At 36.0% G+C, this 14592-nt stretch overlaps 2 protein-coding genes across 6 annotated transcripts in view; both read right to left on the bottom strand.

Moving 5' to 3' along the window:
• Positions 1–13015, bottom strand: part of NRIP1 (nuclear receptor interacting protein 1) — a 41198-nt gene extending 28183 nt beyond the window's left edge. The window contains exon 1 of one of the 2 annotated variants that reach the window (XM_073891831.1): positions 12906–13015. The gene's annotated coding sequence lies outside the window, so the exon portion shown is untranslated. Of the gene's footprint in view, positions 1–8384; positions 12656–12905 lie in introns of those variants that run through there. The other variant, XM_025872756.2, reaches the window with a different exon arrangement.
• LOC112834046 (uncharacterized) overlaps positions 1–14592 on the bottom strand; it is a 342252-nt gene that overhangs the window by 268346 nt on the left and 59314 nt on the right. The window lies entirely within an intron of this gene.

The raw sequence follows: 14592 nt of genomic DNA, 5'->3' as shown, positions 1-14592 counted from the left end.
TTGTGTATAACCAAGCAAAATGAAAGAACAAAATTATACATTAAAGCCTACATACTGGAACAAGTAAGAATATGCCCTGAATTTCTACTTTTAACTACATAATCAAGAAAAAATGGTCATCAGATAGTTGATACTAGTCAAATCTTCTTAGTACAATTATGACTGAAAAGGGGTAAAAATGATTAAACCTCCTTAAAATCTGTTCAATACCGGTTTTTCGTTACTAAAAAAAAAAAATGCCAACAGGAGAAACACTTCTACAATTGCAGAAGATAATCTTTGTATTTTGCATTAAGTATTTATACCTTTGTGTTACTGTGATGGGCCCAGGGATAAAAGAGGATTGGAAGTAACCCACAAAAATCAAGACCAGTAACAAGAAAAAATCAGGACTGAGAAACTAAACTCCATGAACTATTTTACTGTATTGGCTACTCACACGACTAGACATCATTCTAATCCTACCAGCTTTCAATGCCAATAATTTAAAATGAAGAAAATCTAAGAGTCAGATTTTCCACAGTTCACTTCGGAAAGAGGTTCTTTCACACCTTCAAACAATTCGTATCATCAAAAATTCCTTCCAGTTTTCATTTATAAAACATACTGTGAGCTTCAAACACAGTAGCACTGGGGCTCATCCACTAGCTCTGCAACTGTGGGTAAATCCGTCTGAGCCTCAGTTTAATATGTAGGATATCAACTTATCTAAAGGGACAGTTATGAAGACTGAATAACGCATATATAACATCCAACACAGCAAGTCCTTCAGAAATGTTAATTCAGTTTCCTTCTTTGTGCTACTTATCTCTCGGGTAGATACTGCTGATAACTTACATAATTGTTTTAATATAATTTTATATTAATTAGGCAAAACCTATCCTTTCCAAAATCAATCACTGTAATGGAAACTAAAGTAAGTTAGTACTATATTGCAAATGTTTTGGATACTCAAGTATTTTCAACAACCTTTGATATAACACCACATAGCTAACTAACAGAATAGCTATCTAACAGAATCTGAAATCTAAAGTAGAACCATATAATATGTATTTACTGTGACTTGGTACGTTAAGTTATAGGACAGTGCTTTATCACAGTACTGGGCCTATTGATTCCATTATCCTATTGTTTACAAGATCATCCATTAAAAGCAAACTGCTAGATTTTTTTTTAAAGATTTTATTTATTTATTTGACAGAGAGAGACACAGCAAGAGAGGGAACACAAGCAGGGGGAGTTGGAGAGGGAGAAGCAGGCTTCCTGCGGAGCAGGGAGCCCGATGTGGGGCTCGATCCCAGGACCCTGGGATCATGACCTGAGCCGAAGACAGTTGCTTAACGACTGAGCCACCCAGGTACCCCAAACTGCTAGATTTTTATGCTGTACAGGGAGAACTTAAGTGTCACCTGATTTCCCCTCCTTTATTTTCATTTAATTAAAGGAAATAAAACTACTAGTTTACTGAAAAGTATCAGCCTTGTCAGTGATAACCTCGGATCAACTTTAATTTTGCTAAAGAAATGTGATTTTTTTTAAAAGATTTTATTTATTTATTCGATAGAGAGAAAGAGAGACAGTGAGAAGGCACAAGCAGTGGGATTGGCAGAGGGAGAGGGAGAAGCAGGCTCCCCGCTGAGCAGGAAGCGTAATGTGGGGCTGGGTCTCAGGACTCCTGGATCATGAGCTGAGTCGAAGGCAGACGCTTAACTGACTGAGCCATCCAGGCACCCCCAAGAAATGTGATTTTTAAAAACTTAATGTTTAAATGACCTTTGCTTTTTACAGTGAAAAATACTGTTGACAGTGTAAATGCTCCATAACAGGGATACTGAGAAGATAATTGTTTCAAATATACCTAAAAAAGTGGATAACATGCTAAAGCTAAGAATTTGGGCTTTGAATCTTAGTTTTCTGGGATTCTGGGAATAATGTTACCTATTTAATAAGGCTGTAAAAAGGATTTAATGTCATAAAACAAGCAAAATACATAGTATTGTGGCTGGTATCCTCTAAGTACTCATAAGTGGAAACGGATTCTATAGTAAATAAACTGTATTTTTCCCCCTAAAGCAAAACAAAACAAACCCAAAAAACAAAAAAAACGAAACTATATTGACATGTCTTACATTTTTTTTCAGTACTACGAAAAATAATCTAAAACCTGTACCATCACAGAATAACAGTAAAAAGCCAAAGTTATGAATCATTCTGATGTTATATAAATGAAATAGTGGTCCTACAAATATAGCTTCTGAGCCAAATAAAATGAATGACAAATCTAACTCACATTTATACACACAAATACGCACACACACTGCAGAAAAGGAGCAATTAGGTAAGAGGAAATCACAACACCTATCTAAATGATCTGAGTTTTAGCCCAGGGTTTGTCACTTACTACCCTATAACCTTGGCAGCTTGCTTAATTGCTCTAAGTCAAGTTTCTTCATGCACGAGAGAAGGAGAAAAAGCTCTACCAAGAGAATAGTTGGGAGGATTAAAGGCCGTGCAGTCTGATGAAGCTTCTTAAGTTTGAGATCCCAGGCTGCACAGACAGACCTGCAGGATCCGTGATGTCAGCAGCTTCCACCAAATCATCAAGTAATTACTTGAACCCCAAAGTATTAAGAAATGTTTCAGGTTTGTCAAAACTCTTAAAAATCTTTAAAGCTATTCATGGTTTGAGGTATTACTATTTCCACGAATTAGGGTGCTCTGGGAAGCTGGTAGAGATTTAATTTTGTATGAATTTTAATATTCCATGAACACGAGGAAGGAAAATTCTTAAACCTGTAAACCTAAACCAATGCCTACATCCATAGCTTAAGAAATTCCATCAGTAAGACTGAGAAACTCATTTATGATTACAGAGGCTATTTTTTATATAATGTTATCTGACAGCTGCTGGGATAACTGCTTTAGCTGTGTGTGTGTGTGTGTGTGTGTGTGTGTGTGTGTGTGTGTGTCCTACTGTAGGAGCTTCCTAATTGGCCCCCCTCCAATACATTCTCCACATTGTAGCCAATGCTCTTTGTGAAAGGTAAATCCCCTTGGCTAAAAACCCATAATGGTTTCCTATTTCACTTCAAATAAAGTCTGAATTCCTCTCTGTGGTCCACAAGGTCCTGTATAATCTGACACCGGTGAATCTAACCAATTTTATCTCAAGTCATTTAGTCCCTTGCTCATTACACTCTACTAAGCTGCGGTCCAACAGAAATATAATGAGAACAAAAATGTGATTTAAAATTTTCTAGTAGCCATATCTAGTAGCCAGATAAAAAAAGGTAAACCTAATTTGAATAGATTTTACTTAATCAAATATATCCAAAATACTGTGATACCAATATAAAAATCTTAAGATATTTTATATTCTTTTTGTCACACCAAGTCTTCTAAATTAGTGTATATTTTACACTTAGAGCCCATCTCGATTCAGACATACCCTGTGTGGCTCACGGCTACCATACTGGACAGCATCACTTGAGCTACGTGGACTTCCTTCGGTGCCAGAACAGACAGTTCTTTCCAGCCCTCTAGCCAGTGCACATGAGGTTCCCTCTTCCTAGAAGGCTCTTCCTTTGACTGCTCCTTTGCCTCCTTCCCCAACTCAGCCTGTGTGTCACCTCCTTTCCCACAAGCCTTTCCCAATGGCTTCACACCTTAGCAAAGCACCCAGAAGAACACAATTGTCTTAGGATTTCTCTCTTTCCATAATTTTTTTCTTGCTTGCTTTTCCTCGCTTTTTAAATATTTGTTTAACGCCTGTCTTCTACCACTATGCTGTAATTACTGCTCCACGACGACAAGGATTAGTTTTATTCTGTTTGCCACAGGCATGTCTGAGACACAGAATTTTTCCTGGATAAGTTGGTATCTACATATTCTTAGTTTCTCTCTGACCACATAACTCTCATACTGAAAAGGAACTTGCGGCATAAAAAATACATATACAATCACTTAAATTTATCATGTAAGACAAGTCAAGATGTTTAAAAGGCATAACTTTAAGAACTTCTTTGATTTTTGTGCTGTTATAAAGATCAAAAGAAATAATCACTTCATTTAAAATTACAAGTACTACCCAATGAAAAAGTTAAATTTTAAACTCAGATCAATCACGAAGTATTTCTAATATTTCTCTTTTCTATGCCATCCAGAGAAAGTATTGTGTTAATTGCAATTTATGTGGCATCCACGTTTGTACACTTAGATCCCCTACAGATCTACAAAACCTTATAATTGCTAAGTCAGTCCTACGACTAAAGGGAGAAAAGAAGAGTCTGGAAACTACAAGTGTCACTGGAAGAAAACTAAACTTTTTAGCTAAGATTTAAACAAATTAAACTTTAACTTATCTCTTCCAGCTTCTCATTTTCCAAATTATTTACTATAATTCTAAACTGAGATCCATGATTTACTTCAGCATTTTACACTGTTACATGGAAAGGTGGTCACTGAAAATTACTTATAGTTTCTATACATATTTTAATATAGTCAATGCAAATAAATATCACATAACTGACCTCGTATGTACTTTTGAGAGGGAATGATATTAAAATTACAGACCTTTTTTTTTTTTTTTTTTAAATGTTGAAATCTGAGACCAAATTGACAGGTAAAAAAATGGGAATAAGAGTTTATATCTAACTTCATTATGCTGCATATAAAAGACCATATCATTCATTTTGAAATCGCCAAAAGTTCTATTGCATCATATTATGTTTACCTTGTCAGGTCCTCTGTTATTAATAATAGCATAAAGAATACATCTGCACAGGACATGGCTGTCTTACATTGAGACACACAAACCTCATACACAAAAAACTAACAAATATTTATATAATGATCCAAGCACTATACACGTGTCCTTTCATTTAATCTTCATAAGAACCTCAAAAGGTAGATATATAATAAAGCCCATTTTGAAGATGGGCAAACTGAGGTTTAGGGATGTGAAACAGTTTGCTGGTAAACTTTGCTCTGCCCAACTGTTGAATCAAAGAGCTAGGAATGGAGATTTTTCTTTTCTCCCACGAACATGAGAGAAAGGCTTAGAAATAGTTTACTGCAATTCCTATGACTTGTAAGCTTAATAAACTTGAATTCTGAGCGTGAGACATCCAAGTCCCCAAACCACACCTCCAATGTCTACTAGTTTCCCACTACTTCCATTTTTGGTCAATTTGGTTTCCCATCAGTTCCCTAGATCCTCATTCATTTCTCTGCTAGAAATAAAATGAGGTTATGAATCTCAGCCTAGATGAAGGCGAGTTTACTCTTGTCAGGTATGGATTTTTGGATAGACCTTCTCATTCTTTATGCACTGCTGGGACCTATCTGCAAACCCCAACACCATCCCCAGGAGTCTAATGTTTCCCAGAACAATTAGAATATTTCTCAAATTTGTCAATTCAGCATTTAATTACGCTTCAAGGAGGCCACGCCTGGCTGTATTTCCCCTTGGAGATTCCTACTACCCAGCAAGAGTCTCTGTTAAGCTGTCCTCTTTCTCTGCTCAGCCATTATTACACTATTAAGGAAAACACTGCCATAAAATATTAAATATCAATAGACTATTATGTGTTTATTTGTGACTGTACCATTCACAGATTTATTCTACTACAGACACGATAATTTTATATAAAGATTTTTCCCTAGTTTTTAATATCTTTTTTAGTGATATCAGTATTTTCTCACTCTTTCTGGCATAAAAATATACTGGGTCCACATTCATGGGGAGCAATCCACAATTGCTGTGTGTGTATAAAATGATGTATCAGTTTGCTTTAATTTACATCCTACTTGGATATGAATTCAATTTTGTTGTGGCTATAAGATTTCTCATTTGTTAAATGTACTCTTTATATTATCTGATTTCTAAGGTTCCTACTACTCAAAAACCCTGGTCTAAGCCGAGCTAATGGATACCAAATAATAAAAACATTAACTCATTAACTGAGCTTAGACAATTGTCACCCACATATTTAAAGTTGTCCTCATGAATGACTTTCATTTTACGGCCTAAATTAATAGTCATGATAACATGCTAAACGTTTTGTCTTCTCCATATGTTTCATGCACCTAGAAATCTCTGACCAAAGTTAACACGCAATTTTCTTGGATGTTCAAAGTAATTTGATATTGGTTAATAAGCGTAATGTACCTAGATTCACAAAATGAATCTAAATAAGAAACAGATTTCACAGCTTTAAAAAATTCAGCATCATAGATCAGTAGATGAGGAAAAAAGATGGAGTCAGTCTGAAGTGAAGAACGCTAAGGATGTTTGTACCTCCCTGTCCAGTGTTCAGAGGAAGAACAATGTAAAGTAGTCACTTGAATTACTCTGACTGTAAGATAATTCTATAAACACGGTTCCTAGGTTGGTTCAAAAACAATGAATCCCTATTCCTTCAACACAAAATACTTTCAGAAGAGAAGCTGATACTAAGGACTCACTATGATCAGCACAGCAAAAATTAAAATTGTAAATAGACAAGAGAGAAAAAACAAAGTGTGTGTTGGGGGGGTGGTAGATTGGTTGAGCATTCTTTATTCATTTGACCAAGAAATATTTACTGAGCAGTTGTTATGTGCCAGGCACAATTAAGAATTGTGGGTACTTTGGTAAACAAAAACAACCTCCCACTCCACCAAGAGAAGAAGAATGACAACAAAAGAAAACATAAGTATCAATTTCTTTTATTTGGTATTCCCTTCTCTATCTTCCCATTCTGAGTTGGCTGAACATCATATGTATGCATGCCATGCATTTCTTTTGAGAAGGTGAAAGATCCCGAAATTTTCAAAGTTTGTAAAGTAATTACAAAACTAAAAACTAAAATTAAAACTAGAAAAAGTTAAAACACATTTTATTCTGGAAAATATTCTGGTTCTTAGTTCCATGGTTTATTTTTCCTCTATATTATCTCAATTTACATTTTTTCGATAAGAAAAAACTACAAAACTAAGTATATAAGAATAGAGCAGTAATCATTTTGATGGCTTATATTCAACTTTGAAAACATCTCTAATAGTCTTAATTTTGCCATCAAGTTTAAAAGTTCCTTAAAATCAGCCCTTCCCTTTATGGATAATAAAACCTTAAATTTTAATCACATTAGGATTTGGTATATTTGTATTTGTTATTTAACAAATGCTTTAAAATGTTTCTCCATTCACCCATTTTCTATAAAAGTATCTGAGAGCAAGTGTAGACCAATGTCCATGACCTCTGATTACACTGATCTTCTGTATCAGGATGTTTTTGTGATATAAAATTAAAATTAGTATATGCAGAACAATTACACTGTTGAATGAAAGAGAAATGCAATCTAAAAACTGTAAAGCTATATATACTAGTTTCAGGAATGTAGAAGTAAACAATGGGAAACAACTTTAATTCCATCAGTGAGCTATTCTGCTTCCTCTCTTTCCGAAATCAAGGTTCTGATTATAATCGAAGGATCAGAATGGGGACAGAGGAGGCAAAGGGCACTTGCAGTTCACATGTGGCAAGAGGCTTAGACAAGAGGAATTTCTCCTCTCCCTTTCACAGTACAGATTTACACGTAACCTCAAAAGTGCAGCTACAACATTTCAAGAATGCCTGAAAATGGCAAGGGGTCAAATCCCAATCACAGATATTTCAACCATTTTGTGAAATATTAAAACATTTATTTAATTCATACCAAGCAATCCTAAATTTTACACTATAAGTATCTGACAAACATTCACATCATTGAAAAAAAACTTGAAAAAAAAACTTGAAAAAATGTTTCAATTTCCTACAACAGAATCAAACAGTACAATGTTTATACAAATGAATGAAATCAGTAAAAGAATAAAGCAAATAAAACATTTCTTAATTTACTTAATACAGTTTAAGGTGGTACAGCGGCTACCTCTTTTTTTTTTTAATGAAAATCTCTTTTCTCATTCTCTGCACCACCTTATGTAGGACCTTTAACAATGTGATATGCTGAAAAATAATTAAAAATCATTTCCTAAACCAACCAGGTCCTCCATGACTTCTCTCATTCATTTTGTGGTTAAAATCTTACAATATTAGCTTGAATTTCATCTCTGCCTGACACGTTTCAAGCAGTGAAGCAGATTAGTGCCTCAGAACACTTTATAGGGTTTCGTTATCAATCAGGTTATGTTCCTAGTGACGCTTTCAGCAAAATTATCTTATTCGAATGAACTCCCATGGATTGAAGTAAACAAAGCTGTAGCCCACTGCTCTTGCACACTTTCCATTCATTTATTTCCTTTTTCTTTACTTAGACTTAAAGCACGTGCCATAGAAAGAGCGCATGTTAAATATTCCTGGAGTGTCACAATATGTAATACAATAAAACAAATTACAACCCTACCTTTCTTTCATAGCAGTGGTGCCAAGCACAGGTACACCGGAGCAATCAATCTGTTCTGCAGACAGTAAGGCTTTCATAGAATACTAATGTAAAATCTCTTTTCTTTCTCCTTTGCCTTGACTCCCCAATGCCCGGGTCCCGACCAATACTAGGAGGAGGGCGGTATGTCTTCTGCTGAGATAACCACAACTACTAATCAAGTCTACGTGTACAAGGGCACAGGATTAAACCTCCACCAAGCTTGAGTCAGGGTTTGAGAGCAGCTAACACATGCACAGCACGGTCAAAATTAAACACACACACACACACACACCCACACACACCCATGCACATGCCATGAAAATACAGATGTGTCTACTTCGGTGAACTAATACATCACACTTTACCACTGATAGTTTTTTTTTTTTCCTTTCTTTTTTTTTTTTAATTTCAGGATCACAAAATTACCTCCTGTTGTTGTGGGGGCTCAGATCCAACAGTACCCAACAATAATTATGTTTTCCCAGAAATGAAAATCATGATCAGTACTCTCTGCATTACACTGTTCAGTTTTTTTAAACATGGCATTTTTCTAAATTGGACTATCCAATACTGTTTACATGGATTTATACTTTCAAGTATTAACATAGGGTTAATGGACTCAGCAAAGATTCTTAAGATTTTGCACTTAAAAAGGTAATATAATAGCTCACGACCACTTCTTCAAGAAAAGCATGTGCATTACCAATAGTGAAAAGATGTCCAAAAGATTTTATCTTAAAGTTTTCATATTAAGTATAACCACAAGCTATTTAAAAAAATATTTTCAGTTCTCAAAATTATTTAAAAAACAACTTTAACACTTTATAATTATGGTAGCATAGTGGTAATTTTGAACTCATAAATTCAAAATACTGAGGCTCCTTTCTATGAGGCATTTTTACTTGGCTTACTTTTCTTTTACCCAAAATGTGAAAAGGTATGCCAAATCATTGAGTAGGGTGATGACAGAAGTTGATAGAATTTTTTTTTTAACAACACATATTACCTCATTTTAATTTGCCTGCCTTAATTTTCAAATAACTCCTGAAAAGTACTGATAGTCAAGGGGCTGCAAACTAAGCAATAATTAAGGACAAAACACTCTAGATAATCAAAGAAACTTAACAGGAAAGGCTTCCTAAATACAGTTCTATTTTCATGTACACAGATACTTTAACACTGCTAAAAGACACGTCGTATTCTGCATTCTTCTTAAAACAAAACAAAACAAAACAGAAAAACAAAAAAAATGCAGCTAGAACAATTAAGAAATACTAGCGCCTCCAATGAAGTATTGCAATAATGTTTAATCGATACTGATGCATTTGTCCTTGACACACTGACCATGTCATCAGGCTACTGTCATGTGATATCATGTCATTTCCCCACCTGGCTCATGACCTTGTCCTCTAAATGACCTAAAGCTTCCCTCAAGTCGCAGGAGGCCCCTCCCCGCTGTCTCAGCAAGGTCGAATGGGTCAGCGTGTCCTCATCTATAATCCACCACCATTTGTCAGCAGGGAGGCTGGAGGAGGCAGGCTTGCTACAAGGGGAGAATGCCCAATTAGGCAGCTGTCACACAAAGCATAGGCTGCAAAATTATCCCCTGTCAAAAGAAAGAGCAGCTGCGGGTGCCAATTACAGCAACCTTTCAACCCTTTAGGTACTGGAAACTACACAGAAGTAAATGAAGAACAATTAGCGATAACAAATCGATGAATTAGGACAGTGAATTAGAAATTACTAGCAGGTGAGCCTGGGTCATACATGACATAAGGGCATCCCAGACTCCAGGCAAGGGCAGGGATGAACAGAGTCACACTAACTGTTTTCTTGCATATAGATTTCTCCCTCTGGCATTTTCTTTTCGCAAACCTAAAATCCTTTAAAATACCCAGGACCTCAAAGTACACATACCTTTTTACTTTTCATGGAAGACCCAAATAAATTGTTTCTTGACTAGAAGAAAATCCTTCAGAACAGTAAGTCTAGTTAAGTCTAAATGGTTCTTATACAATCTATCATGCTATCCCCTCAAACTTAAATTTAAGTGTGGCCCAAAAAAATCTAAAATATCAGTTCAAACAGTCGCACCTAGAATATTGTCCATCTTCACCAAGTACTTGCCCTGATTCTACTTTAATCACACTCACAGGGAAACATCTCCAAGAAAGTAACCGGATATGAATTCTGAGAAAACTGTGATGCTGATATCATTATGTCGATGTTAAATTTCTGTACATGGTGTGATTCTGTGTGTAGAGAAATAACTGCAACATGTGCTTCTGTATATGATATGTATTTTAAAAATCAACTATAAATTACTCAGGTTATTCTGCTCCTACAGAAGTGATATGCATTAAAGTCTCAAGCATAGGAAGCCAATTCACTTGGACTCTACCCAACGAATGTCTTTGGTAGTTAGCAGTTAGCACTGAATGGGAACAAAGGAGGAACAAAATGGGCAAACAAGCCCCACAAAGGAAAGGAATCCAATATGGCTTAGTCTTTAGGGACATGGTTTCATTGTGCCTCAAAAAAGTTACGTATATTCAGAAACAACTTTCTGAAAGTCCACTTTAAACTAACACTACTTTTATTTTTCCTTAGGAAAGAAGCACGTATCTTCCTATACTGATTCTTTGAGAGTTGAGAAACCTGAATGATCTGTGCTATAATTTCTAAAGAAGCAGGGATAAATTGCTCAACTAGAATTCTAAATCACAAATGGGCAAAAGTGAGGGAGACAAGGTGAGGCAATAAAAAGCCCTTTGCTCATCCCCTCCAACACATTATAAATAAATCACAGTTGCCAGAGGGAAAAGTTCATAATTCCTAGCTCCTAAAACAAGTCATTTGATAAAATTCCCAGGAGAGAACTGTCATGGGAAGAAAACTTCTCCATTAAAAGTTTATCCAAGAATTTGATTCATAAATTATGTTTCACCTTGTTAAAAAATGGGCATTTACACATTTTCTTTAGTTTAGAATGTAACCTTCTAAAGTCAAACATAAGAATTCAAAGAAAAAAATGGCAAGTAGACCGGAATGAAGGAGTTAATGCCTTTAGAATTCAGCTTCCATCATACATGGGTGACTATCTCTTTAAATAATTTAAATCCTCTCCATCAACTACAAAGCTGTTTTGAAGCCATTTAGCTTTGTTCTTTACATGTGTTCTAATTAAGAAATGACCTTGTCATCACACACACCATAAATCCGGGATTATTTCCTACAGCAAAAAATTCACAGAGTCCCCAAAAAAAGAAAAAGAGGGGAAAAAAAAGACTTCTTCCTCAGTTCCTCACTAAAGGAAGTTGTTGGTTGGCTAAACGCTGAAGCAGTTTCACTGCATAATTTTTGTTGTTGTTGAATGTCACAGGGCGGGTTAGTGTGACCTTGAGCTGCATCAGCAGCACAGCAAGGGTCGAGATGCCTGCAGGCGCCCTTGTACTGGATTTGCAAGACAAAAACCTTCAAACTGGCTGAAGGACATCTTAAATCTCTTCAAAGGTTTTCCGAACTAATCTGGGCTGCTCTTAGCAGGATCTGTGCCAGTGTGAGAGGCAAAATTAAAAACAAGGTCTTTGACAGGATGTTGTCTCCTCTTAACCCTTCCCAAGCAGAACAGAACAAATCACAAGCTTTCTGGAGAGATAGTTTACCTAGAAGCATTCTTTCATAACAAATTATGTAAGCAAGCAATCACAAAGGATGGGGGCTATTATTCCTCAAAACTAAACCTCTCATTGCACTTATTTAAGAATTTGGGTCAATTTTCTTCTTGCCCATATTTTAGTGTAGTGAATGTAAAACTTAAAGCTCTATTTGTTAGCTCTGAGATTTGCAGGACAGTCATAGGTTAAGAATAAGGAAACATTTCTATCAACGTTAATCTCTAGAATTTTCTTTCTTTTTTAAGAATAAGCTTCTAGCTGGTTAAGTCACAAACTTCATGCATATTACCTATAGCTTACTAAAATTACAAGAGGTAAAGAAAATTACATCATTCGTTTACAAATTTCTTCTACCTAACATGATGGATACACTGCTAAGGGAGGAAAAAATCAGAATAGGAAAAAACAGAAAATGAACATACATAAAACAAAGCCATATCAGGCTTGTTACAAAAAATCAGTGTGACATGCTGTTACTGTGTTGTAGTACTTCCAATGCATGCATCGAGAGAACAGTATCAGTGCCAGCAGAGGGTGTCAGTCTTCCCTGGCAATGCTCTCGAAGTTTAATTTAGTAGCTATGCTCCCAATAGTCTAAGGGAACAAACACCATAACACTGATTTTAGGATACTGCATTTTAAGTATCTCTCCATCTATAACATGTTAGGTTGTTATCATCAGATATAAGGTATATCATAATTAGTTGTAAAGAGTATTTAGTAAAAGGCACAGAATTTATTGATAGTTTCAAATTATGCCCTTAAAAAAAAAAGACTAAGTAAATTCAAGATTATGCTGAGTAACAAACATACTTTCACTTACTTGAATTCTGGTACGCTTTCCTGAATGGGACAGGAAAAGGGTAAAGTAATACCTCGTAAGTAGATAACGCATGAGAGTGAACCATACATGTGAATTTCTTCTTTAGTCCCTGTGCAAAAGGAGACAAGAGTATATACTGTGCTAAATGCTATGGTTGAAGTCTGTAAAAAAAAGTACTCTTGGAACGGAGAGTGAGCAGTAACTAGGTTTTCAGTTCACAGGTACATGTGTCCTAGGTGGTCAGTGATGGTTAAAAAACAAGGGCTGGCCAGGGAGAAGAGAATGGCGCCATTCTAGGTTACATAAATAGACAGGGAAGAGTTGAGTGTGATACAGGAAGGGGGTGGTCCAATGTGACTAGAGATTAGGTTGAAAACGAAATTGGGACCAAGGACTTTGAATCAAGGCCATGCCAAGGAGCTAACCTTTATCTGGTGGGCAGTGGAAGGTTTACAGGCAATGGTATGATTAAATGCATGTCAAAAACAAAAACAGAAGTTGTAGAGTTGTTGATGGCTTGAAGGGGAGAAATTGAGATGATTTAGTGCAGAGAAGAAAACATGGTCAAAATAAGGCAGGGGGCAGGAATGTTGAAGAAAAAGATAACTGAAAAAACAATAAAGGCTGGTCTGAATGTTTAGAAAGCAATTTATAGAACATAAAGAGTGCTGTTAAAAAAAAGGGTTTTTTTTTTTTTTTAAAGATTTCATTTATTTATTTGACACACAGAGAGACAGCGAGAGAGGGAACACAAGCAGGGGGAGTGGGAGAGGGAGAAGCAGGCTCCCCGCTGAGCAGGGAGCCGGATATACAGGGCTCCATTCCAGGACCCTGGGATCATGACCTGAGCTGAAGGCAGACACTTAACGACTGAACCACCCAGTTGCCCCCCAAAAAGGGTATTTTTAATAGCAAATTCACTGTCAAAAAATAATGGAAATAATTATTGTATCTCAAGCCCAGGTTTGTAAATCACCTTGTTGACATGATTTGTACGAAGTTTCAAGAAAACTAAGAACTCCTATAGAGGTATGTAACAAAGAGTCAGAATCAGAATCTGTTGTAGATTTGAATTTTCTACATTTCAAGTAAGAATCTTTATTAAGTATCAGGTAAGGATTTTTGCTTATTAAGGCAGCAATGTGTACCTTTTCAGAACAGTGTGAAGGCATATTTCCCTTGGCTATAAGAGATCTGGCTTAAATCATAATGTGGTTGATGAGGCTACCACATTATGAAGAGTTTCATCAACACTAATGAGCATAAAATTAATTCAGCAAACATTTATTGAGTATGTACTATGTTTAGAACTCAGAATTAAAAAATAAAAAATCCCCAACATCCTATCAGCTTTGTGCTTCTACTAGTGTGTCACTTATAATGGGAAGTCCCTAAATTATAGTTCACACCATGACACCATTACACAATAAAAAGCCTATTAGTAAAAAGAATATTGAGTTGTCAGGGAATTAGGTCTCCACTAGCAGCCATCTTGGTATTCCCATGCAGCTGACAAGGTACACAAAGAAATCCCAGAACTCTCTGGGAAGACCCAGTACCCACGCAATTTGAAGAGAGTCGTCAAATACTCTAGAGACTGTCCTGCTAAGACCTCAGAAAGAATTTAACAGAGTTATCAGCCAAGGTAAAAGGGTAGGGAGTAAAAAAGAACAGGAGTCACCAGGCC

The sequence above is a fragment of the Callorhinus ursinus genome, unplaced genomic scaffold (genome assembly GCF_003265705.2).
Source record: "Callorhinus ursinus isolate GAN/ISIS: 27379988/994484 unplaced genomic scaffold, GSC_fseal_2.0 scaffold1, whole genome shotgun sequence".
Classification (NCBI taxonomy): domain Eukaryota; kingdom Metazoa; phylum Chordata; class Mammalia; order Carnivora; family Otariidae; genus Callorhinus; species Callorhinus ursinus.
This window is presented reverse-complemented; position numbering and strand designations above follow the sequence as displayed.